This window comes from Micromys minutus, assembly GCF_963924665.1.
Source record: "Micromys minutus genome assembly, chromosome: 1".
NCBI lineage: Eukaryota > Metazoa > Chordata > Mammalia > Rodentia > Muridae > Micromys > Micromys minutus.
Window position 1 is genome coordinate 170,486,935 of NC_137969.1, and position 25,263 is coordinate 170,512,197.

Sequence of the window (25,263 nt, forward strand, 5' to 3'; positions counted from 1 at the left end):
GCCATGAGCAGCTCAGAATTACACGAGGAGCCGGAAGCTGTTGGGACATACTTGGGAAGCCATGTGGGGCTGGACCGGACACTCAGATCCTGACCAAAGTCTCCAAAGCAGGCTCTGCCCACGGTGTGAATCTAGGAGCTGGATCTCTCATTTCAAGGCCCCAGGGCAGGTAGAACTAAGGAGCTGGAAGGGAGACCTGCCTGGCACCAGATGACGGTGTTGTTGAGTTGGACACGTCTGGGGTAGTCTAGCATACAGGCTGATCAGCCAGCGGCTGTGGGGCTCTTTGCAAAGGCCCATCCGGCGTCCACTTCCGGCCCTGCAAATTCCTGATTAGCTTTCCATATTGTTTTTTTTTTTTTTTTTTGTTCATTCTCTTTTGAAATTCGCTCCCACACCTTCCTTCCATTGCATTTCTAGAAATACCCCGCTTTTCATGACTCACTGATTGAACATATCCTGTTTGGGGAAGTGTTCAGAGGAATTCAGAGTGGGCATGTTGACTGCCAGTGAGAAGTGGTGCAGACTGGAGCCCGAGAGGCTCTCCCAACCTCCCCCAAGGCCCCAGACAAGGAGTGTAGCTCCTGCTTTCACCTGACACACCCTTCAGGCTGTGAGTAGGGATCTGAGCGTGACTGATGGTCAGCTCAATCAAATCAGAATCAGAGATGGTGCCTGGAGTTTGAACCTGGCTGGGTGGGATGACCTTTAGAACCACACAGATGCCCTGTCTTCCTGGTCCCAGGATTATATCACGGAGCAGGGAGGGGCTGGGTCCCTGGAGGTACAGTCGCTCTCAGAGCCTCACGTATGAGGAGAGGCCAGGAAGCCTTGCGGGATGGCAGTATTGTGCTCGGAGCACGGAATGCCAGCCTTGTCTTTGGATGTTCTGGTTTTGCCCATAGCCTTGCTGTTATTTCACAAGCTAGAATGTTGCTCCCGGACTCCAAGGCTGGGTGTGTAACTCATGCCAAAGCCATTCTCTTTTGTATAGCCAAAGGCCCTTGGCAGTCTTACACTGTGGCAGGGAACAGGCAGTGAAGTAAGAGGAAGAAAAAGCCGGGGCAGTCTCAGGCACAGCGGAGGCCCTGATGTGCTGGAGGCATAGGTTGAGAAGAAGCTGGATGCTGAGATGTTGGTCCCGCTGAGTGGCAGTGTAGGCAGATAGACTGGGAGGATGGTGTTGAGGAAAAAGTCAGCCATTTTTGTAAGGTGCTTTGAATCCAAAGGTGCCTCAAGATGCAGAAAATGGCTGAAAGACAAGCTGTGGAGGTCTCCCCTCGAATGTTGAAGGTGGTGGGATGAGAGTGTGCAGCCGTGTCTGGTAGCAAGGTCTGGAGACATGTGTGAGGACTCAGGGCAAGGGGTGCTTCTGGCATCTAATGAGTAAAGCAGAAGGTAAACCAGATGTCCCAAAGTGCATGAGAATGCCTGGGACACAGAGGACACTACTGAGCTAAGTCCAAAGACCCTGAGCTGGGTGGTCCTAGATCCCTGGAGAAGAGAGGAGGGTCTTAGCAGATCTGAGTATATGTGTGTGTATGTGTCCATGTGTATTTGAGTGTGTGGTGTACACATGTCTATATGTTTGGTGTGTACATGTATGGAGGCCAGAGGCCTTCAAGGTGTCTTCCTCGATTGCATCCATATATATTATACATATATGATTATTATATATTATAAATTATATACTATAAATTGTGTATATAAAATAACGCCCATCTCTGCCTTCCCAGCATTTGCCACCAAACCTGGCATTTTATGTGGATGCTGGGGACCGAAACTCAGGTCCTGTGCTTTAGTGGTGAGCACTTCACCAACTGAGCATCTGTCCAGATCTGTATGAGCTGAAGTTTACAGGTAACTAAGCACCACGAGGAAAGACCATGTTTTCAGGACACTCGGTGACATTAAGTCTGCAGAGACCTTCAAAGAGATGGATTAAAATGATGATTCTCCTAGACTCTGACATAGCTCCATCTTATTTATGATTACATTTTATTTACTTGTGTGTGAACATGAACCTGTATCCACCGAGCTACCCTGCTCACTTCTATAGTCTCATCTTTATACTATTAATATCATTATTTTATCTTTTAAACTTAAAATGTGCCCAATACCAAATGTATTTTGGAGAGTGTGTTAAGAAGATTCATAAAACTAAGATGGTATAGACATTCTTAATTCAGTGTTTATTAACTAGGAGGACTTTATCAAAGAGCCAAGGAGAACTTAAAGATTGGTGGAATTGATTTAAAACATTAAAAGCCAGTACATGGTTGTATATGCCTGCCCCCCCCCTCTAAGATACAGTGCATTCTTCTGACTCCTCCTCCATTTCCTCTTCTTTGAGACAGGGTCTCTATAACCTATGTAGGTTTCAGATTCTCAACCTTCCTCCCCCAGCTAGAATCACAGACAGGCATCACCACACCTGGCCACATTTTATCATTATTTGCTTTCTTTTCTTAAAATTAAAGAGGGTTTTGCCTGCTTGTGTGTATGTGTACTGCTTTCTTTCTTGGAGCCCTCACAGGTCAAAAGAGGGTATCAGGAGCTCGGATGGTTGAGAACCAAACCAGGGTCCTCTGCAAGAGCAAGCAGCACCCCTAACCACCGGGCTATCTCTCCATCCCCCAAATTATTGTTTTTCTTTAGTCTCCTTTGCCTTTGCCAGGGAGCGGGTTTATTTGCTTCTAATTACATGCTGACTGCTACTGGTCTGCTTCTTCGTTAATGCTGTGTTAAACTGACAGAGTTTGGGCTGTGTCCTCTTCTGAAAGATGGGGAGGGCTTTTGAGTGTCAACAAGATCCCTCTGAGCCAGTGTGGGTGCAGATGGGGCTGGAGTGGGAGACGGGTTAGGTCTGGCCAGCGGGGAGGAAGGGAGGGACCTTGTGGACGGGAGGAACAGACTGACCTCAGGCTGTGGGGGCTGAGGAAGGGAAGGACTCCAGGAAAAACCCCTTTCTGGTTTGAGTGGGTGGACAATTTAGAATTAAGAAAGAGGAAAAAGTCTGTTTTCAGCATGCCTTGATAGTTAATGCTGCCCCGGGACTTTTGCTTTTCAAACAGTCAGTGAAAATGAGAAGTCTGAACAGGCTAGATTAGGACATTTCCCATTGATGTCAAATTTAAATGAAAACACACTTGATCCTTTTGGCCAATTGTGCTGGTTTCTAGACTCTAGGAAGCCTCAGCTTGGTCTCAGCTGTAGCTAGGTTCTACGATGAGTCCCTAGGAGTGAGGCCACTCTTGTTGCTGGCCTGGTATATATAATGCACCGCAGCCCACTCCGGCCTCTGTCTTTCTTCCTTTGATTGGCAGAGTAGCCATTTAAAGGTGCTCTATGTGTTCACTCACAGTGTGTGTCCATTCCAGAGCAGGAGTAGTGGGTATGGTAATGATGTTGAAGGTGAAGCACAGGGTCTAGCCTGCGGTTCCATGTGTGCATTTCTCCAAGCAGGCATGTGCTCCGGGTGCAGGATTCCTCCTTCCGCAGGAGTCACGCAGCTCTGCTGGGATCACGTGTGGGTCAGTTTGTTAGTTATGCATGTATATAAATTACAAATTCAAATTCTGTGCGGTTCTGTATTTGTTCCATCTCAACAGCCTCTCTCCGATCTTTGGCAGAAATTTATATGCTATGTTGGGCAAGAAGTTTTCTCTGCTGGAGCCTCAGTTTCCTTATCATGGCATCGCAGAGTAGACTTGGGGAAGCCCCTCAGTGTGTCCGTTCGGCTTCTGGCACTGCGTTTCTGTGTTTTTATTAGTGTTTATCCATACGGTTTTGCTTTTCACACTGGGTCTCACTCTTGACAGTCATGCGGCCTCAGCCTACATTGGTGCGTTGAGATTAGAGGCTTGAGAGACACTTGGAGACTCACGGCCGCAGTGCGCTGCTGCCATTCATTTCCTATGGCCTGTGTGGAGCCCCGGGAAGCTGGAAGCCTTACATCCCTTGTATTACTTCTAATGCCTTCCCCAGGACCTCTTCTGACTCACAGGTCCCCAATCAGGAAGCTGGCCTGCGTTGGGGGGAACTCCACTGCCTCCGGCTGCATTGCAGGAGTAAGGTCATGCTTCATTGCCTGAGGAAGACATCGGGGCTGCAGCCTGTGGGCTGTGGAGTAGTAAGACATTTGTTTCCTTCCTTACAACCCTTTATTTTGTGGTATAATTTATATGCATTAAAAGTCACCAGTTTTTGATCTGAGAGTGCTCTTTGGGAATCACTACCACAATTATGCTATAGACGTGTTCTTTAAGAGCCTTTAAGAGCCCTCTTGTTGGTTTGGTGGTTTCCATAGCGATTCGTAGACTGCTGGGTGTTTTCCATGTATATGATCAATGTCTTCCTTAGACATCATGTTTGACTCCTTCCTTTCCTATATGTTTGCTCTTTTTCTTTCCCTCTTTCTGCCCTGAATTTCTGGAGGACCTGGTATGGGGGAGGGGAGTGTTGCTACTGCTTTGGTTCTGTCTTTCACTGCTCCCCTGCCTGAACTTCAGGGATCCCTTGGCTGTGCCTCATCAGGTTCCTTTTCCTTGCTGGAGGACTGGGATTTTGTCATGAATGGGTGTTTCATTTTGTCAGATGCTACTTTTGCACCAGCTGAGCTGACCATATGGTTTTCCCTTTTTAGCTTGTTAGTGTGGTGAGCTGTATTTCTAGAAGCTACTGACTCTGTTTCACGGTGAAAGCCTTATGCGTAGGGTAAGCATGGAGTCCGGTGTCCTGTTGGTACCTGGGGATTTTTCAGCTCTGTAGCACGCAGAGTTACTGACGTCGGCTGAGCCACGGGAATATTCACCCGGGGGATCTGAGCTTTTGAATTATGACTGTTGCTGCTTTGCCTCTTCAGTGAATTTTAAGTAAAGTGATAGGTAGGTGTGTGTGTGTGTGTGTGTGTGTGTGTGTGTGTGTGTGTACAAATGAAGAAACTGAGGCCCTGTTCCTTGGAAGATTAGAGAATCCCATCTCCTCTACGGTAATTATGTACCATTCAACCACCAACCATTTTGACTTGTGTGAGTGGCACCCAAACCACCATTGACCGTGTCTTTATATTAGCAGAGTGAACTAACCAGAGGCTAACCTTCCCAGGCGTCAGAGCTGTGGACACACTCGGGTCTCCTGTTGCTGAGTTGTGTTCTTTGGTGGTCCTACTGCCACTGGTAGGGCTGTGGAAAAGAACCGAGTCAGGATAAGAAACAAACCAGATGGTCTCCTAGCATGATTCAGACAAGGTTTTCATAGTTAGTCCCTGTAGACTTATCTATCTATATTTATCATAAAAAAAGTGCAAAATTACATTCTAGAGTGAACTATTATGAGCTCACTTATTTATCTTTTAGGACAACAGTCTTAATTCAGTCATGTTCCAGAGGGACTGCCTCCATATCAGATAATGATATTGCAGAATTTTGGCTGGACGGCGTTGATCCTGTGGTTGCTTTGAGTGACGGGTTTTTTGCAGAGTGGTTCTCCAGGTGCTGCTTTGTGTGCCAGACAATGGGTAATTTCGAGATGCTTGTATGGAGTTAGAGTATATGCATCTATACCTGGAAGCAAAGTTGATTTGTTTAAGTTAATGTTTGTGCATAAAAACACTGTAAGTATCATGTTGTGGACACATGTATTTTCAACTCAGCCCACAGACAGTAGTAAGCACATAGGCTGGTCACTGCAGAATCTAGGCAGGAGGGGAGGCAGACAGAAAGGAATGGCATTTTGATGTAGACCACAGAGGACAGTCCTATGGGCAGAAAACAGGTGGAGGTACATCTCACTGGATGGATGTTTATGAATTTCAAATATATTTCTGCTGTTGGGTAGCTCTGTGCTCCTGGGCCAGGTGCCTCTTTTAGCTTGAATTTTCTCATAGGCACAGAGCTGAAGGTCTGTGTGTCCTTCAAAGGCATCTGGTGAGAATGTATTCCTGTTTCGGAAATGAGGCTGAAGGTCTGGGCTCTGTGCTGGAATGACACTTTCGTCCTGGCCAGATAGCAAGGTGGGTGGGTAGTGTTTGGACCGTGGCCTTCTGGGAACATAATTGGTGGTTCACAGATGGAGATCTGGCCTGAGCCCCAGGAGGCACAGGCTTGGGGCCTTCTGACTGTCAGCTCCCCTCTCTGTGCTTCACCCTTTGCTCACACGGTAGTAGTGTTTGGTCACAGTTTGTAGAACCCATGACAATCTTCTAGGGTCACACACTGGGGAACTGGGTGCTTGGGACCTTGAATAGAACCGGAATCCTGCAGCAGGGTGTCCAGTTGGATGGTGAAGCACCTGTGTGGTATTGGGACAGTGTGGTTCTCTGAGTCCTTACAGAAGCTGTAAGGGACGAGAGCTGGTGACCAGATGGCTCGTGTTAGACCCAAACTCAACACCTGTGGCCCCACTGAGTGCCAGATGAGGCCCTGGAGAGAATCTGTGGATGATAACCATTTTAATCACCTTTTCTGTTTCTTCTGCTCCAACTGTTTGTTTTCTCTCTCTCTTCGTTTATGGTGGGAATTTACACCCCTTGGGCAGCATGATGCTAAGAAGGTAGACTTTGGTTGCGTGAGTGCTCACAGAAGCTGTTAAATTGGTGTGGGACCATTGAGAGTATTAGCTCCTGCCTGAATACGTCAGACTCATAACAAGTATCGAAGAACATAATGTTGTTCTAAAAATAAAACAGGCCTCGAAACACAACTGTATGCATGTATAGAAATGTTTCCGCCGAAACCCACTAATTTGCACAATTAATATGATTGAATAATTGTAGTTTAGAAAGCAGGGAAGAAAAGGAGGCATATGTGGCCCGTGCGCCTGTTTCATCAGGGGCTGTCCTCCATGATGGCTGTAATATTGCTGAGAGAATACGTCTGCGGGTTGGTCCCATTACGTAATGATTAGTGCTCTGGACACACACACACACACACACACACACACACACACACTTAAGCACACACATCCATGGATAGGAATGCTTTGCCCTTAGTGAACTTTGGAGTTTGGGGGTAAGGCACAGATTACAATTGCTGTTGGTGTAGGGAACTCTGTTGGAAAGTGTGACTCAATCAGAGATGTAGCTGTTAAAAGCCATATTTTATTTAAAAAGTAGCTTCTTGCTGTATGTCATGATGCAGATGAACTTAATTAAAATATTTCCCAGCTCTAGGTTGGTAGAAGACCAAAGATGTAAATATGTCTTTGCAGGAGATGTGGGGAGTGAAGTTGACGCTTGTTTTGGCATTTTATAAGTAGGTCATTGGGGCTTGTATTCCTCATTCCCTCCCTTCCTTGTATGTTTGTTTATTCATGAGGCAGTCTATGACCCCAGCCACTCAAGATTCTGAATCTGTGTCCCCTAGTGCTCACATTCTAGTGCTGAGAGAGAAGCTGAAATAGCAAATAATTTGGAGAGCTTATTGGGAAGTTTGGCCTCCCCTACTCCTCCTCAGTGAGAAGCAAGGATGTGTGCTTTTATGAAGTAACTGTATGTAAACTTTTCTTTGGTGAATTGGTGGAAAATTACTTTTATAATATAAATTCCTTGTTGTAAAAATTGTAATACATTGAAATTTTACATACTGAGGACCATAATGACCCGTGAAGACAGGGATCCAGTTAAAAAGCTTGCCTTTGCAAGGCTAATAGTAATCTACACAGGGATAATAGGTTCTGTAAAATCCATGAATGAAATTCTAGGCTTTCCTGATGAATAGAAGACAGATAATTGGAGAAGGAAACACATGAACACACACACACACACACACACACACACACACACACACACGCTTAAGCACAGACATGCAGCCTGCAGAGCAGTTTGTAACAGTCAGTGCTCACAAGTGCCTAACATGACATAACACATTGAGTCAAGAATGTTCACAGGAGGAGGTGAGGTTCTGTGCAGGCCATGGTCATGGAACTCAGTGCCAAGTACCTCTTCAAGAAACTGCAACAGGACCTGGAGGCGGAGGACACTCTGAACCGTTGTCCAACCAGCTTCTGAGTCCTGGTAGTGTTGGCTGAGTTTAGGGGAAAGCCACTGCTTCAGAGACACTGGCTGGTGAACAAGTGCTTGGCTGAAGAGCTCCCAGACATCCATGCCTTGGAGCAGAAAACTCTGACCCCAGAGCAGTGGACCCGACAGTGGTGGGAGTGAGGGACCCAGGCCTGAACAGCCATACATCTTTTTTTCTCTCTTACAACTTTATTTAAAAAAAAGAGGGACACATATACAGATTTTTAAAGGCATTTTGGCATAACATTATATGAATATTTTTTGTCAGTACTTAATTCTTTTAGAGGTTTGATAGCATGCATTGAAATCCCACTAGTTACCATAAGCATAAAATACATGTAGGACAGAACGTAACATGCAAACAGTTTTTTTTGGTGAGTATAGATTAAGCATAATGATCTGTGAATACCAAAAATTGCCACAAGGCTATATTCTTAGCTCTTGGATTATTAATGATTTAAGGTCCAGGTGTACCACACTCTGAGAGGGTGCTATACATTTATGTTTTTCCTAAGAAGGACTGAGGCTTTCATTTTTTGGCCTTTGTTTTTCTTGAGCTTCATATGGCCTGTGAGTTGTTTCTGGGGTGTTCAGAGCTTTCTGGGGTTAGGATCCAATTATCAGTGACTGCATATTTTATCTGTTCTTTTGTGATTGGGTTACCTCACTCAGGATGATGTTTTATAGATGCATCCATTTTCCTAGGAATTTCATAAAGTCATTGTTTCTAATAGCTGAGTAGTACTCCATTGTGTAAATATACCACAATTTTTGTATCCATTCATCTACTGAAGGACATCTGGGTTCTTTCTAGCTTCTGGCTATTATAAATAGGGCTGCTATGAACATTGTGGTGCAGCCATTACATTTTAAACCTGGGGGAAAAAAAGAATGTTCACATGAAGCCCTTCTACAAGAACCAGGGTTTCTTGGTGTTTGGTATATCTGGGGACAGAATTGCTCACTTGAGTTGTCACTACAGTGAAAGCACAGTGCCAACAGTGCTTGTGACTGCCAGTTATTAGTAGGCAGAGTAGTCTGTGGGTTCATAGTGTAAAAATATGACATTAGGCTGGGTATGGGGCACACATCTTTAATCCTTTAATTCTCGATCTTGGGGGCAGAGGCAGGTGGGTCTCTGTGAGTTTGAGGCCAGTCTGGTCTACACAGTGTTCTAGAAGAAAACCTTTCCCCTAGGTTCTTCTAGGAGGCGTCATATAAAAAGCACGCTTGTATGCAATTCTTGTTTTACAGAGTACTTTATGTTACGTTTTACCAGTACAAATTGGACCCATACCAGGTTAGGAATGGTTCATGCTTCATGCAGCCCTCGGCCAGAGTGAGCTATCTGTGTCCTGATAGGGCAAGTCTCTTGACCACTCTGTTGGATTGAGAGGGAGTGGAATCTATGTAGTGGCATGTATGCAGCACCCAGTAGGCATTCGTGGAGGGTGTTAATGATGGCATTTCTAACAGGAGCTCAGCACACTGGGATCTGAGTTTCTCCTGGGCTTCTGGTCTGAGGAAGACTGGTCCTCGAGTTGCTGAGTACTGTGCTTTTCCGGGTCTGTGGGGTGATGGCGTGGAACTGTCATCACTGGGCTCTGGAGACTCTTGGGGTGAATTTGGACTCCCTGAAACAAGTCCAGCCTGCATAGCTTCATTCTTATCTGTGCTTCCTCAGGCTATTTACTGTGCTGGGTGTGGAGCTCTGCAAACAAACCCTAAACCCATTAGTCATATATTTATTTCTGGTTGTTAGTCAAAGTGATGACGATCCCCTCTGTAACCTAAACATACTTTCCAGGTCTTTTTTATTTCTTCTCCCGTGTGTCTGACTTAAATGTCACTTTCCTTCCACAGTAACATTTTCATTCATTCCTTGAGTCACCAAATGCCTTCTGGGTGCTGCTGTTAGCCCAGTGAACGGAGCCCCCAGAGCCTTCCTGGCAGGGTGGCCATCATCTGCCTTTGTCTCTCCCACCAGCCACTGTCCACCCTGTGGTTGTGGGTCCATGTCTCTCCACTGGAATGACACTTGTTGCACCCCGTGGGGCAGAGCTTTTGCTTTTTGTGCCTCAGATGCTGGCACCCCGAATAGTGCCTGCAGTGGAACTTTGTCACAGTGAATGTTTTGCTGTGGTGATGTTTGAGAGCTATGTGCAAGAAAACAGACCCCCCCCCCCCACCATGCTTGATTGTGTGATCACCAAATATGAAGTCTAAGGCTGGGGAAGGCTGGGCATCAAAAGGATAGAGAGGGGTGCGGCCTGAGATGAGGGGGGAGTCTGGGCAGAAGGTAACAGAGACCTGGTTTGGCTTTGTCCCTAGTAAAGCTGATTGATTTGGGGCAGGTTTTTACATTCACCCCTCTCCTCCAAGGTAGGATTAGTAAAGATCTCTTCAAAAAAGTCTGAGTTGACCTTTTAAAAAAAGATTTATTACTTTTATTATATGTGTAATGAGTGTTTTGTCTGCATGTATGTATGTGCACCACATGCATGTCTGGTGCTGGCGGAGCCCAGGAGAGAATGCTGTAACCCCTGAACTGGAAGTATGGGTGGTTGTAAGCTGCCGTGTGTGGTGATGGGAACCAAATCAAGGTCCTCTGCAGGATCAACAAGTGCTCTTATCTGAGCCATCTCTCCAGCCCCCATACTTGACTTTTAAAAAACCATCTTGTTTTCTGCTGTTGTTTCTAATGAGGTGCTGGGTCTAGAGCTTCCTGCCTGCTAGGACTAGAGTTGGTGTGCAATGTCAAAACAGTTTTTCTCCATGTTATTGTTTTTTTTTTTTTTTTTTTTTTTTTTTTTTGAGACATAGCCTCTCTCTTACCTATTGAATCAGCCTGGTTGTCTGGCAAGCCCTGGATATCTTCCTGTCTCTGCCTCCCCAGCACTGAGCTTACAGATGCGCATCACTGTGGCCATGTTTTAACATCAGCAGGGGGATGAAAATCAAGTCCTTATACTTGTGTGGAAAGCATTTTACTGGACCACATCTCCTGCTCCAAATAGGTATGCTGTACTACGCAGAGCTGGTGAACATACGTGCAGTTTTATTCATTCTGTTGCATGTAAGGTTTCATCCTGTCTCCAGAATAAAAAGAACGGTGGGAAGTCTTCAGCACCGCAGCCTTCCACACAACATAGCTTTCTTGTGTTTCTCTCCGAGATGCTCTTGATCCTGCTTGCATCCAGATTGCTCAGCCCGTTCTTGCTCCTCATGAGATGATTTCCACTCAAGGCTGCTTACCCTGGGTCTGTCAGCTCCAGATTTCAGAGGCACAGGCTGTACAGATCTGGTGCTGGGGTGGCAGCATGAACTCTGCACTTCAATTAAGGGGGCCGACTTGTCCTTCCCCAGAATGGCCGCCATCTTGGACTGATTTCAAGCCACCAGATGCTTTGGGAGTTTCAGATGGCGTGCACTCCTCATTTGCACAGGGCGGATCAGTTTAGCAATTTGCTTGCCTAATAGGATATTGGCCTTGAGACCCCATCGCCTCATGAGCTGTTTCCTGCCATAGCTTATAGCCTTTTGATTTGGAGGTTTTGTGGATATGCTGGCAGCTTCTGTTAGAATGGTCAGTGTTCTAACAGAAGGAACACGGATGCTCAGCACATCAGCCCCTGTGTCTGCACTTTACAGTTCCTCTGGTCCCCACATTCCTCATCTTGAGTTTGAGGATGCTACTAACTCCCAGGGTACTCAGTGCTCGGAGCAGTTTTCCCTTTTAGCTCCTCTGCACTTGCTAGCAGGTCTCTTAGATTTAAAATCCGGAATTCAGCTTGTTGGAACCAGGAAGCCGTCACTCTCTGGCCCTCATCCTCTCTTCTGCCCTCACCCCACTCTGATAACGTCTCTATAATGTGTGTCCTCCAAGCTCTTAGTCATAATTATGCTCCACTTATCCAGAGGTCAGACTTTTAGCAACCTCTGCCATCTGGAACGTGTCCATGAACCAGACAGAAAAGGCCTGTGAGCTCAGCTGCCCTGGAGTCGCACCCTGGCTGATGAGACGATATCCAGTTGGCATCAGTGAGAGGTGGCGGGGGTGAAGAAGGTGAACACCAGAATGGGCTGTTTGTGCACCCACAATCAGTGAGACCAAACCAATAGCCTTCCAAGTGAGAATCCTTGGTGCATTCAACTGTCCTGAGTGTTGAGATAGCATTAAAGTCTTCTATGGACACCAGACATCCATACAGCACACAGATATGCTTGCAGGCAAAATACCCATCCAAATACAATAGACAAATCTAAAAGAAGAAAGAAAGAAAACAGGGCTATAAATTTGACTTCTCTTGGATTTCCAATTATGTTTGTTTGTTTGTTTGTTTTTTTTAAAAAAACAAATCCATTAGTGGGGTTTAGAGATGGTCAGTGGGTAAAAGGATTTGTTGTGCAAGTCTGATAAATTGAGTTCGGATCCCCAGACCCCTCTTAACAAGCTGGATGCAGCAGCTTGCATCTTTGATCTCAGTCTCCGTTGATATGGGAAGTGGACACAAGAGGATTGCTCTGGAGTTCATGGGCTAGCCTGGAGCATACGTGATGCTGACGTGGCCAAAATGGTAAGAGAGACCCTGTCTCCAAAAGGTGGAGGAGGAGAATCAACTCCCCAGAGTTTACCTCTCACCTCCACGTGTGTGCCGTGCCCCCCCCCCCACCTCCACCGAAAAAGCCTTTGGCATTTTGCTATCACTTCATCTGGATAGTTAATGTCTGCGAAACTTCATTTTTCTAAGTTTGGGCAAAGATTGTAGGATGGAGGACAGGCGGGTGTGACAGACGCTTGACCTGCCGCTGCTGGTTAGCAGCCTGCTGAATGCTAGCCGTTTGGGCGTTGACTTTCCCATTTGGGTGCCCATTTCTGTGCTTCCTCCAGGACTGCTGGGTGGAAACTTTTAGGGGTGCAAGCCTCTCTGGCTCGGGAATCCCTTCTACTTCCCCCTCTTGCTCTGCTCATCACTTCCACTCATGTGTCCGGGTCAGATCCTTGAGAACTGTCTCAGTGCGGGCTTATAAATTAAACACAATGTTGAGTGACAGTAGGAAAGGCCTTTTCTGTACTTCCGTCACAGAGACTTCTCATGGCCCTGAGCCCGAAGGGACATGGTGTATGCTTGAGAGTACAATTCCACCTGTCCGCTGTGTCTCGAATGCCTAGAATTTTAGGTTTCTGGGTGATTCCGTTTTGTAGTCTTGTGGACAGATTGCGTGTTTCTGGCCCCTGTCAGGGCTGAGAGGTTGTCACTGAGAGGTATGCCGAGGTCATACAGGTGAACCCAGGCTGGTCCTTAGGGTTGGGGTCGGTTTTGCTAGAGTGCTTTTCTTTGCTCTGTGGACTAATGCAGTCTTTCTTTCTCTGCTGCAAAGCTTCAGTGTCGCCTGCTGAGGTCTTCTAAGTATAGAGTGAATTTAGAGTGGAGTTGATCTCATACTATAGCCTAGGCTTCAGCCCCGTCCTTAGCCTCCCTCCTCCCTCCTCCCTCTTCCTTCTGCCCTCACATCACCAAGAGAACAGCACTGCCATCCTTATATGGCAACTTTTATTTCTGTGATGGTGCTGTGTCTAATGGTTTCGTACTTACAAACGTGAATCACGCATCAGGGTTGAATCTTGTGTTCAGGTGGAGCGTGAGGCTGAGTCTGCCATAGACACTCCCGGAGAGCCAGGCAAACTGATTCTAGAGCAGTGGCTCTCTACCTGTGGGTCTAGACCCTCTCGGGGGTCAACGAAGACCATTAGAAAACACAGACATTTACATTATGATTCTCGACGGTAACAAAATCAGAGTTATGAAGTAGCAATGAAAAGAGGGTCAGCACATAAGGAACTCATTAAAGTAGAAAGGTTGAGAACCACTGCTCTAGAGGAAAGGCCTTGCAGGGGTCACAGATGGCTCCCTCAGGGGAAATGGCAGGTGGGCTCCCTGTCTGGATTGTCCAGGGTTGGGCAGTATAGGTAGCCTGCAAAGGAGAGGTCACAGGAATCGCCAGTGCCTAGCAGAGGCTTGTTTGTCCCTGCAGGCTTGTGATCTGGAACTAGCTGAGTAGCCCAGCTTGCACTGGCCCTTCCAACAGAGGGAAAGTGCAGTAGGCATTGTGCATGGGGTATGGCCAGGCAGGGGTCTATCCTGCAAACAGTGCTGTGTTCCTAGGTTTTGTAGGTTGGTCCTGCTTAGGACCAGTGAGGACTCAGGAATATTAGGCTGTTACCTGTGCCATCAAAAGACCGTGGGTCATGGCAGAGGACAGATGTCAAGATTTGACACCCAATATGTATTGACACCTATTAATAGGAAAGTTTACTAATATTTATTAGTATGTGTCTGTGTGTCTGTGTATGGGTGTGTGCACATGAGTGCAGGTGTCTGTGGAGGCTTGTGTTGTAAGGTAGTTGTGAGCTGCTCAGCCTGGGTGCTGGGAGCCTAGGTGTGGTCTTCTGCAAGAGCAGTCTGTGCCCTTAGCTGCTGAGCCATCTATCCAGACCTGCAAGCTTACTTATCTTGAGCCCCACTTTACCTCAAAAGTGAGAATCCTGATACAACTGCCTTTGTTACCATTTAACACCCAGCCCGACACACAAAGGGCACTTAATATTTTGTCTTTCTAAACTTTTTTTATTTTTACATATATGTTGTGTGTTCTTGAATTAGTTTTTGTGTGCAGAAGCCTGTGTAGGCCAAAACAGGGCACCCAACCCCTTAGAGCTGGAGTTACAGATAGCTGTGGACTGCCTTGTGTGTGCTGAGCGTTAAGCCTGTATCCTCTGTATAGAAGTCAGAGGACAATCTGGAGTTGGTTCCTTCCTTCTACCATCCAGGGCTTGGAGCTCAGGTAGTCAGGCTTGGAGGAGTGAATTTACTCACCGAGTCATCTTGCTGGCCCGTCCATCATTATCCTTTTGTAAGAAATTAGGTACCTTTTGGGAAGTTCTGCTAATGGGAAGGAGTCAGGGTGCAGCAGGAAGAACTACACAGGAGATTCAGGCTCCCTTAATGTTGAGAAACATGCCACATGTGTGCTGACAGATGTCCTGTGGAGAGACATCAGAAGGGCCAAACCAGGCCGCAGGTGTTGAGGGTCTCTGATATTGGAGCCACTTGACTGACCGAGGAGAGGTCCACTGAAGGAACTGTCATATCCGTGTATTCGGGGAACATTTTAAGAAGTCTTAGTAAGACGCCAAGAATTCAGGAACACATGTGGCTGGTGTATGCCGATCTTCGGCTCTGTGCCAAGTGCCTTGATTTTTACTAGTTCGTTTCTTCCTACCCTTCACCCCAGTTTGTCCCGAGGTGCCAAAGAAATCAAAGTGGTTTTTGAGAGTTAAAATAGAACGGCGTAACGGGGATGTGTTCTACGCACAATATAGCTTGTCTGCTTTTAAGTGTGCATTCACTGAACTTGCCTAAGTGTCTCGTGTAGCACCTCTACAGTGTATGTCATGCACACGTAAGCTACACTCATCCTGTGCATGACACACGTGCGGTTATCTCTGAACTTCCCCTCCTTATTTTGGAGTTTTATACAAGGAAACCATGGTATATAGTCTCTTCGGTGAGCTGGTTGCATTGTAGTCATGAACATCCGTTCATGCTGCCTGCCTTCTCCAGTCGCTCTGCCCGATTGCTGAGCGCGGTTACATGGGCACGCCATAATTTTAAAATCAGTTTTATTAGGTCACGAACTGTTGAGCTTTTTCCAGATTTTAGTTGTAATGAATAAGAGCACCTAGGAACACCCCAGCTCAAATCTTTGCACAAACAGATGTTTGTTCTTTTTTTGAGATAGGAGCTGGCCTTGAACTTGTGGTTGTCCTACCTTTTACTCCTGAGTTCTGGCCCACACGTGTCCACCGCCATGTCCAGAAGATGTTTTCTTGTTGACTTGGGTAAACATTTGGAGCAAGATTGGCATTAGTTGGTTTTGTGTCTGTGAGACTCTGCTGTTCTCTTTCTGGTACAGTTCAAGAGTCCCAATCACTCCATCTGTGCCTCAGCGGTTGGCATTGTCAGTCCGTTTTGTCATTTTAAGGGTATGCTGTGGAATCATGATTTAACTTACGTATCCCTGTAACCATGCTACCCAGCATGCCCTGTTTGTGGTGGCCTCTGGGCATTCTGTCTGATGTAGCTGTCTGAACTTACACCGTGCATATGGTTTCTTATGAAATGTGTCACAGGAGTGGAGCTGATAAGGTGCTGGATGTCTTTCACTGGATCGGACCCTCAAGAGAAAGTGGTTCACAACCTTCCTAATGCTGCGACCCTTTAACACGGTCCCTCATGGTGTGGTGACTCCCATAAAATCATTTGGTTGCTACTTCATAACTGAAAATTTGCTACTGTTATAAATCGTTATATAATTATCTGATATGCAGGATATCTGATGTGCAACCTCCACTGGGGTTGCAATCCATAGGTTGAGAACTACTGGTTTAAGTACTGATAGTCCATCCAAGACAAGCTTGTGAAAGATGAACTCTGCAAAAACAGTGCTGTGGGTGTTCTGTGAACTGGATTAAATCACCCTTACGAGAAAAATTTAGATGATTCATGAACTGTGATTTATTTGAAAAATATTTGGGGGGTTTGCAGAGATGGCTCAACAGTTAAAAAGCACTTGTTGTTCTTCCAGAGGGTTCAACTCCTAGCACCCACATAATCTCTCACAACTGTCTGTAACTCCACTTGCAGGGCACCTGACATTCTGCTCTGGTCTCTGCAGGCACTATGCATGTGTACAGACATGTATGCAGGCAGAACACCCACACACACAAACAATAAACATAAGGGAAAGAAGTTAAATCTCTCTGGCATTTTAAAAGAAACTCTGGGCCTGGAGAGGTAGCTCTCTTGTCTGTGAGCATTGCTGTGGGTTTGGCAGCTGGTTAGAGAACAGAGTCAGTGTGCAAGGGCTTGCCCGAGATTATGAAGGTAATTTAGTTATGACTAATGAGGCCTGAGATTCCCCAGAGGTTCCTGGGAGAAACTCTATAATTTTTAAAAACCTATAATATCTCTAATAGTTGCTTAAAACTCTTTAAATTTACATGTTAGAACTGGAGAGATGGCTCAGTGGTTAAGAGCAAGTGCTGCTCTTGCAGAGGACTTGAGTTCTGTGTCCAGCACCCACATTAGGTGGCTTACAACCTCCTGTAACTTAAGCTGCAGGGTGATCTGATGCCTCTGGCCTCCAAAGACACCTGCAGTCTCACATGCACATACACATCGATGCATACTCATAATGTAATTAGTAGCAATAATACATTTATAAGAGGGGGGCTGGAGAGATGACTCAGTGGTTAAGATCACCGACTGCTCTTCCAGAGGTCCTGAGTTCAATACCCAGCAACCACATGGTGGCTCACAACCATCTGTTATGGGATCTGATGCCCTCTTCTGGTGTGTCTGAAGACAGCTACAATGTACTCATTAAAACAAACAAACAAAAATACATTTATAAGAGAGATTTGCATGCCAAGGCATGCTTCCCCAGGCATTAGGGGCCACCACCTAAGCATTCTATCCTCCCCATAACCCATAGATGGAGGGGTGCAAGGACATCGGATTTATTTGTATGCCTGTTGGCACACAGCAGGTGTTGGGGACTTAGGAACCAGAGTTCATAGGTTGGAATTGCTCCAGTTTACACAGCTCTGCTGACTTAATGAAGGCGCGTGTGTAGACACGAAGTTGGAGAACATTCAACTGTAGTCATCCTAATCAATGACACATTCACAGATGCCGACCCTTCATAGAAGTTTGGGAGTAAAGCCATCCTAGAGACCCTTGCGAAGACAAATTATCCCACCAGCCCAATTAATTCATTGTTTATTGAGGACCAACTGCATGTATGATCCCTAGGATGGTGAAGACAAAACATTGGCACCGTGATGATTCTCTCTCTCTCTCTCTCTCTCTCTCTCTCTCTCTCTCTCTCTCTCTCTGTGTGTGTGTGTGTTGTGCACACACATGTTAAGGTCAGGGGTAATGTAGCACAGATAGCAGTAAACAGAGAAGTTAATAATTGTTATAATATATATAATATATTATATAATGTAACATTACATATATTACACACACACACATACTTGTTATATATGGCCCATAGCTCTGCCCAGCAGGGGTTTCTTGTCTAGTACATTTACCATAAGGATTCAGGGACATGCTACATTGCCACTCACTGACAAAGTTGCAAACAATTTTGTACCACTTCAGAACATCTCTTCTTCTTTTTAACAAAGGTTGTCTATGCCCATCTGTTTCTGTTTATTTGTGCAAACCTGTCTCGTATCTATCTTACGTAACTCGGAGTCTGCCGAAAGCGTCAGAGCCGCAGCAACGACTCTGTGTTCTCGCCGAGGCATCTTGGAAGGCAGGATGCCATACATTTGAACGATCTGTATTCTCGCAAGGCTGCCTCAGTCCACTGTAGAAAGAGGAAGTGGTCCTCTTTATCCCTCCATCCATCTCCAGCAGTGCTGGGAGGGGCTGGCACAGCCTCCCTGGTTCCATTCACAGAAACCATCCTGCCTGTTAACCACGTGTCACTTTTCCAGGATCTCTGCGTCATCGCTCTCCTTAGAGTCACTCACAGCAGTGTTAGGTACTAAGTACCGTACCGTCTGCCAAGGGACCCGACTCCCTGCCCTGGAAGACGCGCCTTGTCTTCCATGGCTCCGTGAAAAGATTCGATGGCCCCAGGAAGTCTTCCGGTTTCTGAAAGTAAGGTCTCTTTCAGGGCAACCTCAGGCCGTGATAGGAGCCCCTTGTCTGCCCAGTGAGCGTTGTAGAGTAATCTCACAGCCTTCAGAGGTTCCCACACCCCCTGAATTAAACACCTTTTCTCATGATTCGTTGTTCCCCGACATTTTCACAGTGGTTCACTGTGAGCAGACTAAGGGGATGGCATTGTATAAGAACAGGCAGGGTGGATACGGCTGAGTATTGGGACAAGAAGGGAGAATCCCAAGGGCTACTGTAGCTTATTTTTACCTCGGACAGACGGACAGACAGACAGATGACAGAACCTCAGCGTTACTGCCTGGGCTACCCACCGCCCCAGCTGTCCTGTCAAAGCCCTTTGTATTGTCATGCAGGTGTCATGTAGACAAAAGATGAGTTGCTGCCACTCACCTTGTGCTGTGTGGCTGATGCCGGGGCCCTGACTTTCAGGCAAGTGGGACTCCCATAGGTATTCTCTCTGTCCAAGCCAGAAAAATACAGCAGATGTTTTAGTTTAAAAAGTGCTTTCTGCTATTAATGGGCTTTAGTTTTACAGCCCCTTGCTCGTTGTAGTAATAACTAATCGCTGATATTTTTTTAAAAGGTCTCCCCCCACCCCAGGATAAACAACTCATTCCACCAACGATTTGAATGTAATTTTAATATTTTCTCCACGTGCACGTCACCGTGCGTATGTGGGGGTCAAAGGAGAACTTAGGGAATCAGTTCTCTTTGTCTACCGTGTGGGTCCTGGGCGTTGACTTCTGACTGGTTGTCTGTCTTGGAGGCATCAACGCTCTCTCTCTCTCTCTCTCTCTCTCTCTCTCTCTCTCTCTCTCTCTCTCTCTCTCATGTTGCCTGAGGTAGTGTGAGTTCTGTGCATGTTGGTTTTTACAACAGACCATATACTGGTTTGAGGAATACTTTAAACTGTGTCTGTCCGCCCATTCTTCCGTGTTGGTTCCCCACCCACCCTCCTGTGGCCCATCAAAGCAGACACAGCATCACTGTGTTTGGCCCCTGGAGCTGGTACATCGTTGTTCATTGTGCTTCTAACTGTGAGCTGGGGTTTGCCTGTCCTTGGGTACTGTCCATGGGGCCTGTGCTTTGGAATGGTGTTTGCAGTTTGCGTGAGGTGGGCAGGCCTTGTGTCCTGTAGTGTGTCAGGGGCCCTGGGCCTTTTTCCCTCTGTTATCAGTTTTCACAGATGCTCCTGGAGGCACGAAGGAGTCTGTTTGTGCCATTTGCGTGTAGAAGGCTCAGCCAGTGCTTCTCACTTTCCCTTTTCCAGGTTCCGCCCAACCCCCCAGAACTGAAAACAAAGTCAGGATAACTAATGGCCAGAGCCCTTCCTTGGGGAGGGACTTCATCCTCCAGTGGGGAAAATAAACTTCCTTGCTGCTGACCCTTGAAACACAGCCAGGAGCTGCCTCTGTCCTGCTGCTCTTCCTGTTTCTTTCTCAGTGACAGGGACCTAACCCAGCCTTACCTTTGCCTCATCCTGAGCTTGCTTGCCTGCCTTCCCGCTGCATCAGGCTCCTACTCGCCTAGCCCTGGCCACATTTCTCTTCTGTGTATGACCTCCACTCATTCTCTGTGCTGCAACCTTAGGGGTGGGGTGGGAGCTGCTATCTGAAGGCCTACTGGCTTTTGACCAAAAACTTCAGTAAATACATACATACATACATACATACATACATACATACATACATACATACATACGTGAACAGGTGACTGGAGAGATGGCTCAGCAATTTTAAACACGTGTTGCTCTTGCAGAGGTCAAGGGTTTGGTTCCCAGCCTGGCTACTCACAACAGTCTTAACTACACGTACAGGTGATCTAACTCCTTCTTCTGTTCTCTACAGACGGTCATACATGTGGTGCATAGAAACACATGCAGGCAAAATGCCATATACATAAGCAGAAAGTACATCTGGTTTGTTTGTTTTGTTTTTCAGGACAGGGTTTGTCTTTGTAGCCTTTTTAGGCTGTCCTGGAATTCACCTCAAACTCACAAAGATCCACCTGCCTCTGCCTCCCAAGTGCTGGAATTAAAGGCATGTATTCCCACTGCCTGGAAATACATCTTAAAAAAAAAAAAAGCAATTAGCAGGAGTTTCCACATCTCTTGGGGACCCCTAAACTCTGTCCACACCTTGTTTCTTATGGCTTTTAGGCCCCTGTACTTGTGACCAGGCCAAGGTTGGAAGTATGCCACCAGTATATGGCTCTCTTATGGTCTAGGATGGAGGAATGTGGTCCTGAGAGTGTTTTAGTAGCACCATCTCATCACCTGAAAACATTTGAGGCCCAACAGTGAAGCAGGCTCTGTTTTGAGTAACTAGAAAGTTCCATTCTCTCTTTACTCTATAATTTCTTATGGGGACCATGGAGGGACTAAACTGTCCTGGAGCTAAGTGGAGCAGAATTTGAGTCCTCTGTTTATATCTAGGAATAGCCCCTCAGTGTCCACCTTCTCCAGGGGATCCTAATCATAAAACAAGGGCCCAGGCAGGCGCACCTCCCTTTTAAGCAGCCACAGTCAAGTATCTTTGCTGCTTTGCTGTATTTTCAGGGTGGGGTGGTCCTTCTCTTAATCAGGACTCTGTCGCTCTCCAGCAATTCTATTTCAAGCGGATGCTGCTGTCCTGTTTTAGGAATATGGTGAGTGTGATCAGCAGATTAAATGATTGTTGTGTAGAGGTGTGGGGCCGGAAGTGTCGGTGGCTCTCGCAGGAAGTTTGGGTGTGAAGATGAAGAGAACAAGTTGATTGGAGCGGGAAGGGTACCCTGGTGGTTCTCGTGCATCCTCAGCCCTCCCTCAGTCTGTAGTTCCCCTACAGTAATAGCTGTACCGCATGGGTTACCGAGCAGCACAAGATTAGTGCTTGGATATGGCAGATGTGGTGTGGAAGCTGTGGAGGGAGGCTAGGCCAGTGCTCACCATCAGTCACTGTAAGGGCCCCAAGCACATCCTCCACCCTACCCAAGCACCTGAGGACTCATGTTCTGCTCCATTTAGATCTAGGCAGGTCCCTCCAGGGGCCCCAGAAGAAGGCACAGGGGAAGGACAGACCATCCCCAGTGTGGGAGAAATGGGAGAGGGCACAGGACCCTCAGTACCAAGGGCATTTTTGAAAAAATGATTCCTGTGGCAGACAGCTTGGGGGTGGAGGCAGCAGCTAGCCTGTGACATTCTCCTTAGCTTTCTTTACCCTTCACATTCCGGCTGTCCCTGGGTCTTCCACCACAGGGCCAAAGGGCCAGGTCCTTGGGGGTGGAAACAGAACCTTAGGAACCAAAGTCCAAGAAACCGACCAGAGGTAGCAGTGATCTATGATCTTCTCCCTTGAGAAGTCCAGTAGTAGATGTTGCCTTTTAGATACAGGCAAGTCTTGGCTCCTCCTAGTGCTGGGATCAAAGGCTTGCGCCACCACTACCTGGCGAGTGGAGAAGGTTTAAAGGAGGCGTGGGGGGCCCAGAAAAGGGTGCAACAGTGTTATTTCCCACAAGCACAGCAGCAAAAGTGAGGCAGTGGGGCTGCCTGTGGTCTCCCGGCTCTACAGTGTAGGGACACAGCTCTGGGAACTAGCCTTTGCCTTTCCCAAATTGGCAGTTGCTCTCCAAACCCTTTGATCGGTTCAAAGCCAAATAAACAGCCTGGGGCGAGTCTCTTAAAGTATCCGAGTCATTTTCTTCTGCTTTGAGTTGGGAAAATGAATGAGGATTTTGCAGGCTGACCTAAGAATTGTCTAAGATGATGGAGTTCAAGCTCTCAGTATCAGTTGCTCTATGGTACTTGAAGTTAAGCCCCTAACTGCCTTGTTAGAGTATAGTGGTAGTTACATTTAGTGTGTTTCCCTGATGCTTACAGAGTACCTGGGCGGTGTTGTAGCCGTGTGGTTCCCTCAGAAGGCTTTGGTGAGGCTAGGGCTTAGAGGACAGGGTAGGAGGGAACAGAGCATCATCGTTTCGGACTCTGACTTTGACCCTGGCTTTGACTGTACAGGGAGAGCTGGTGGGGAGCCCAGACTTGGCTGCATCCCCTTGCACTGGGAAGAGCTTGCTAGGAGTCTTATATCATAGTCAGTACTCCAACATAGAGACTCTGACTTGGGGGAGGGGGCTTCCTAGTGACCATCCTCCTCATCCCTGCACTTTATATGTTACTCATTTAACCCCAACTATTAAAGCTCAGAGGACAAGGGGCCTCCCTTCTACCAAGCTGGTTCAGGGCTCCCCTTGTTGCCTTTATGGGGATCCTGCAGAAAATGCCAGGAAATGTTCTGAAAACCTAAAATATGAATGAGAAAACAAAACAAAACAAAAAAAAACCCAAACATCTTACTGTTGGTTCTTAGAGGCAAGGCAATGGTCAGGAAGGTAGTGTGAGCAGGTCAGTAAGCTTTGTTGTTACTTATTTGTTATTAATTTATTCTTTGACAATTTCTTAATTGCACACAGTATATCATGATCATTTCCATTTCCCGTTCCTCCATCCCACCCCATCCCTTCTGAAACTTCAACTGTCATGTCTTCATTGTGTCTTCTTTTCCCCCTAATTTCCCCATTTCCCTCCCCTCTTCTCCTTTCCCTCCCCTCCTCTTCCCTCCTCTTCCCTCCCCTTCCCCTCCTCTTCCCCTTTTCTTCCCCTTCTTTTCCCCTCCTTTCCACACCACCATCACCACAGTCTACTAAGCCCACTTGGTGCTGTCTGATAGGATACTGACTGATCTGTTAGGCTTGATCTTGTGCACATAAATGGAACTGCACTGCACAGGGTGCAATGGCCGCATCATATCCAGAAGATGGTGTTTCACCAAATTTGTCTCTTCCTTCCTCTTCTTGATGCTCTTTGCACCCCATCTCCTGCCATGTTCCTGTGGGTGTTAGTTTTGGAGACTTCTTTCTCTGATCTGAGAAGAATGTGTCCTGATGATAAGGACAGTCCTAGGTGGAAGGTATGTCTCTTAACAGGTACCTTAATTGGCACGGTTTAGCTTGTGCCCCTCTGAGAAGCAGCAGACACCAGACTGGTGTGTCTGCTACTGTACCAGCTGCATGTGGAACACTAGCTGGTGACCCTCGCTGAGGATGCAGGCCTTGTCATTCTCAGTCTAGGAAGACCGTGAGTGCTCTTCAGAGGCCACAGATTTCTAGAGAATTCCCATTTCCCTGGAGCCCATTGTCTCTATAGTTTTGATAGTCAAGATGGAGAGACAAGTGTCTCTTTAGCACATCTTCAGTGCTGTTTGGTATGCTCTCTTCTCCAAAGACACCCAATACTGCTTTGCCCCACCGTTAGTATGTGTGTATTGCTTTAACCTTCTGGTCACGGTTACATGGTGTTCCCCCGAAGGAACACATAAAACACAAATATGACAGCTTGTGGACAACAGGAAGGCTCCATCCTGGCACGCCGGACAAGATGACAGAGTAGTGGTTAGAGCCATGGTGTATGCTATGTGTGAAGGTGTCCCCAGTCAGATCCCGTCACCACAGGAAGCAAAGCCCTCCTTAGTTTTGAAGGCTCGGCAGAGGGGAGGTGTGAGATCACCTGTTTATGTTGCCAAAGTGAAGTTTATGTGTCTTGCTTGAGCCTAGTTTCCTCAGGAAATCAGTCTGGTCTAGGATCCCATTGTCTTCTGGGCCTGGGAAGATACAGAGGCTGACCTCGACCACGAGCTAACGGTCACCTTCCCAGCCTCGGTGTCAGTCTCTGCAACAGCACAGCCAGCCTGCCTGCTGTGCCGTTCTCTCTTGACTTTATCCTCTGTGCGTTCAGTAATGGCTGGGCATATTCTGGGATATCCTCTGCTCTGTGCATGGTTCTTCTTCTGCAATGGCTCGTCCCTGACTCAGCTCTGTACTCCGCTTGCAGTCGGAGGGGCACCAAGTAGGATTGTCAATGACATAGGCATCAGGACTTTGGACCCTCTAGGGTCTCTTGTGGCTTGCTGGCGCCTTCCTGGGAAGGGCACCATGCAGGCCCTGCCAGCAGCCTCTGCATGCCACCTGTGCGTTGCCGCCATTGCTGCCGAGAGCGTGCTTTCCTCTCCTAGTCTCCTCAGGCGCCGTGTAGGCTTTTTGACAGTTTCAGTAATCAGTTGTGAAGTACCACAAAGCTCGGGTTTATGGGCCTCTGTTTCCTTTTCTCTAAATAGTGACTCGCATAGTCTAATTAGCAGCTGGGTGTGTCCCCATGGGTGTCTGCAGGGGACAGTATCCTGGGTAGTTGTTTTTGAAAGTTGATGAAGCTGAAGCTGCTCCTGGTGGAGCCACCACTTCTACCTGGGATGTGTGGGACCTCTGGGGACAGGTGTGTTCTCTCCCTTTACCTGTCCATGCCACATGGTTCCATTACCTTCGGTCACGGCAGACTGCTGCCTGGCGCCTAACGATTTCCGCATGGTTGATTCTGTTGGGTGATGACAGCTTTGGGTTCTCCTCTTTTTCTAAGAATGCCTTTGCAGAACCAGTTTGTGGGACAAGAGGGAAGTG

General features: G+C 47.0%; 1 protein-coding gene and 1 pseudogene across 3 annotated transcripts in view; both read left to right on the forward strand.

Annotated features, from left to right (window-relative positions):
- Positions 1 to 25,263, forward strand: part of ASAP2 (ArfGAP with SH3 domain, ankyrin repeat and PH domain 2) — a 156,162-nt gene that overhangs the window by 24,035 nt on the left and 106,864 nt on the right. The gene's annotated exons all lie outside the window — the stretch shown is intronic.
- LOC308437281 (bolA-like protein 2) lies at positions 7,919 to 8,178 on the forward strand (annotated as a pseudogene). The gene has a single exon. The product of its transcript is annotated as a bolA-like protein 2 (transcript).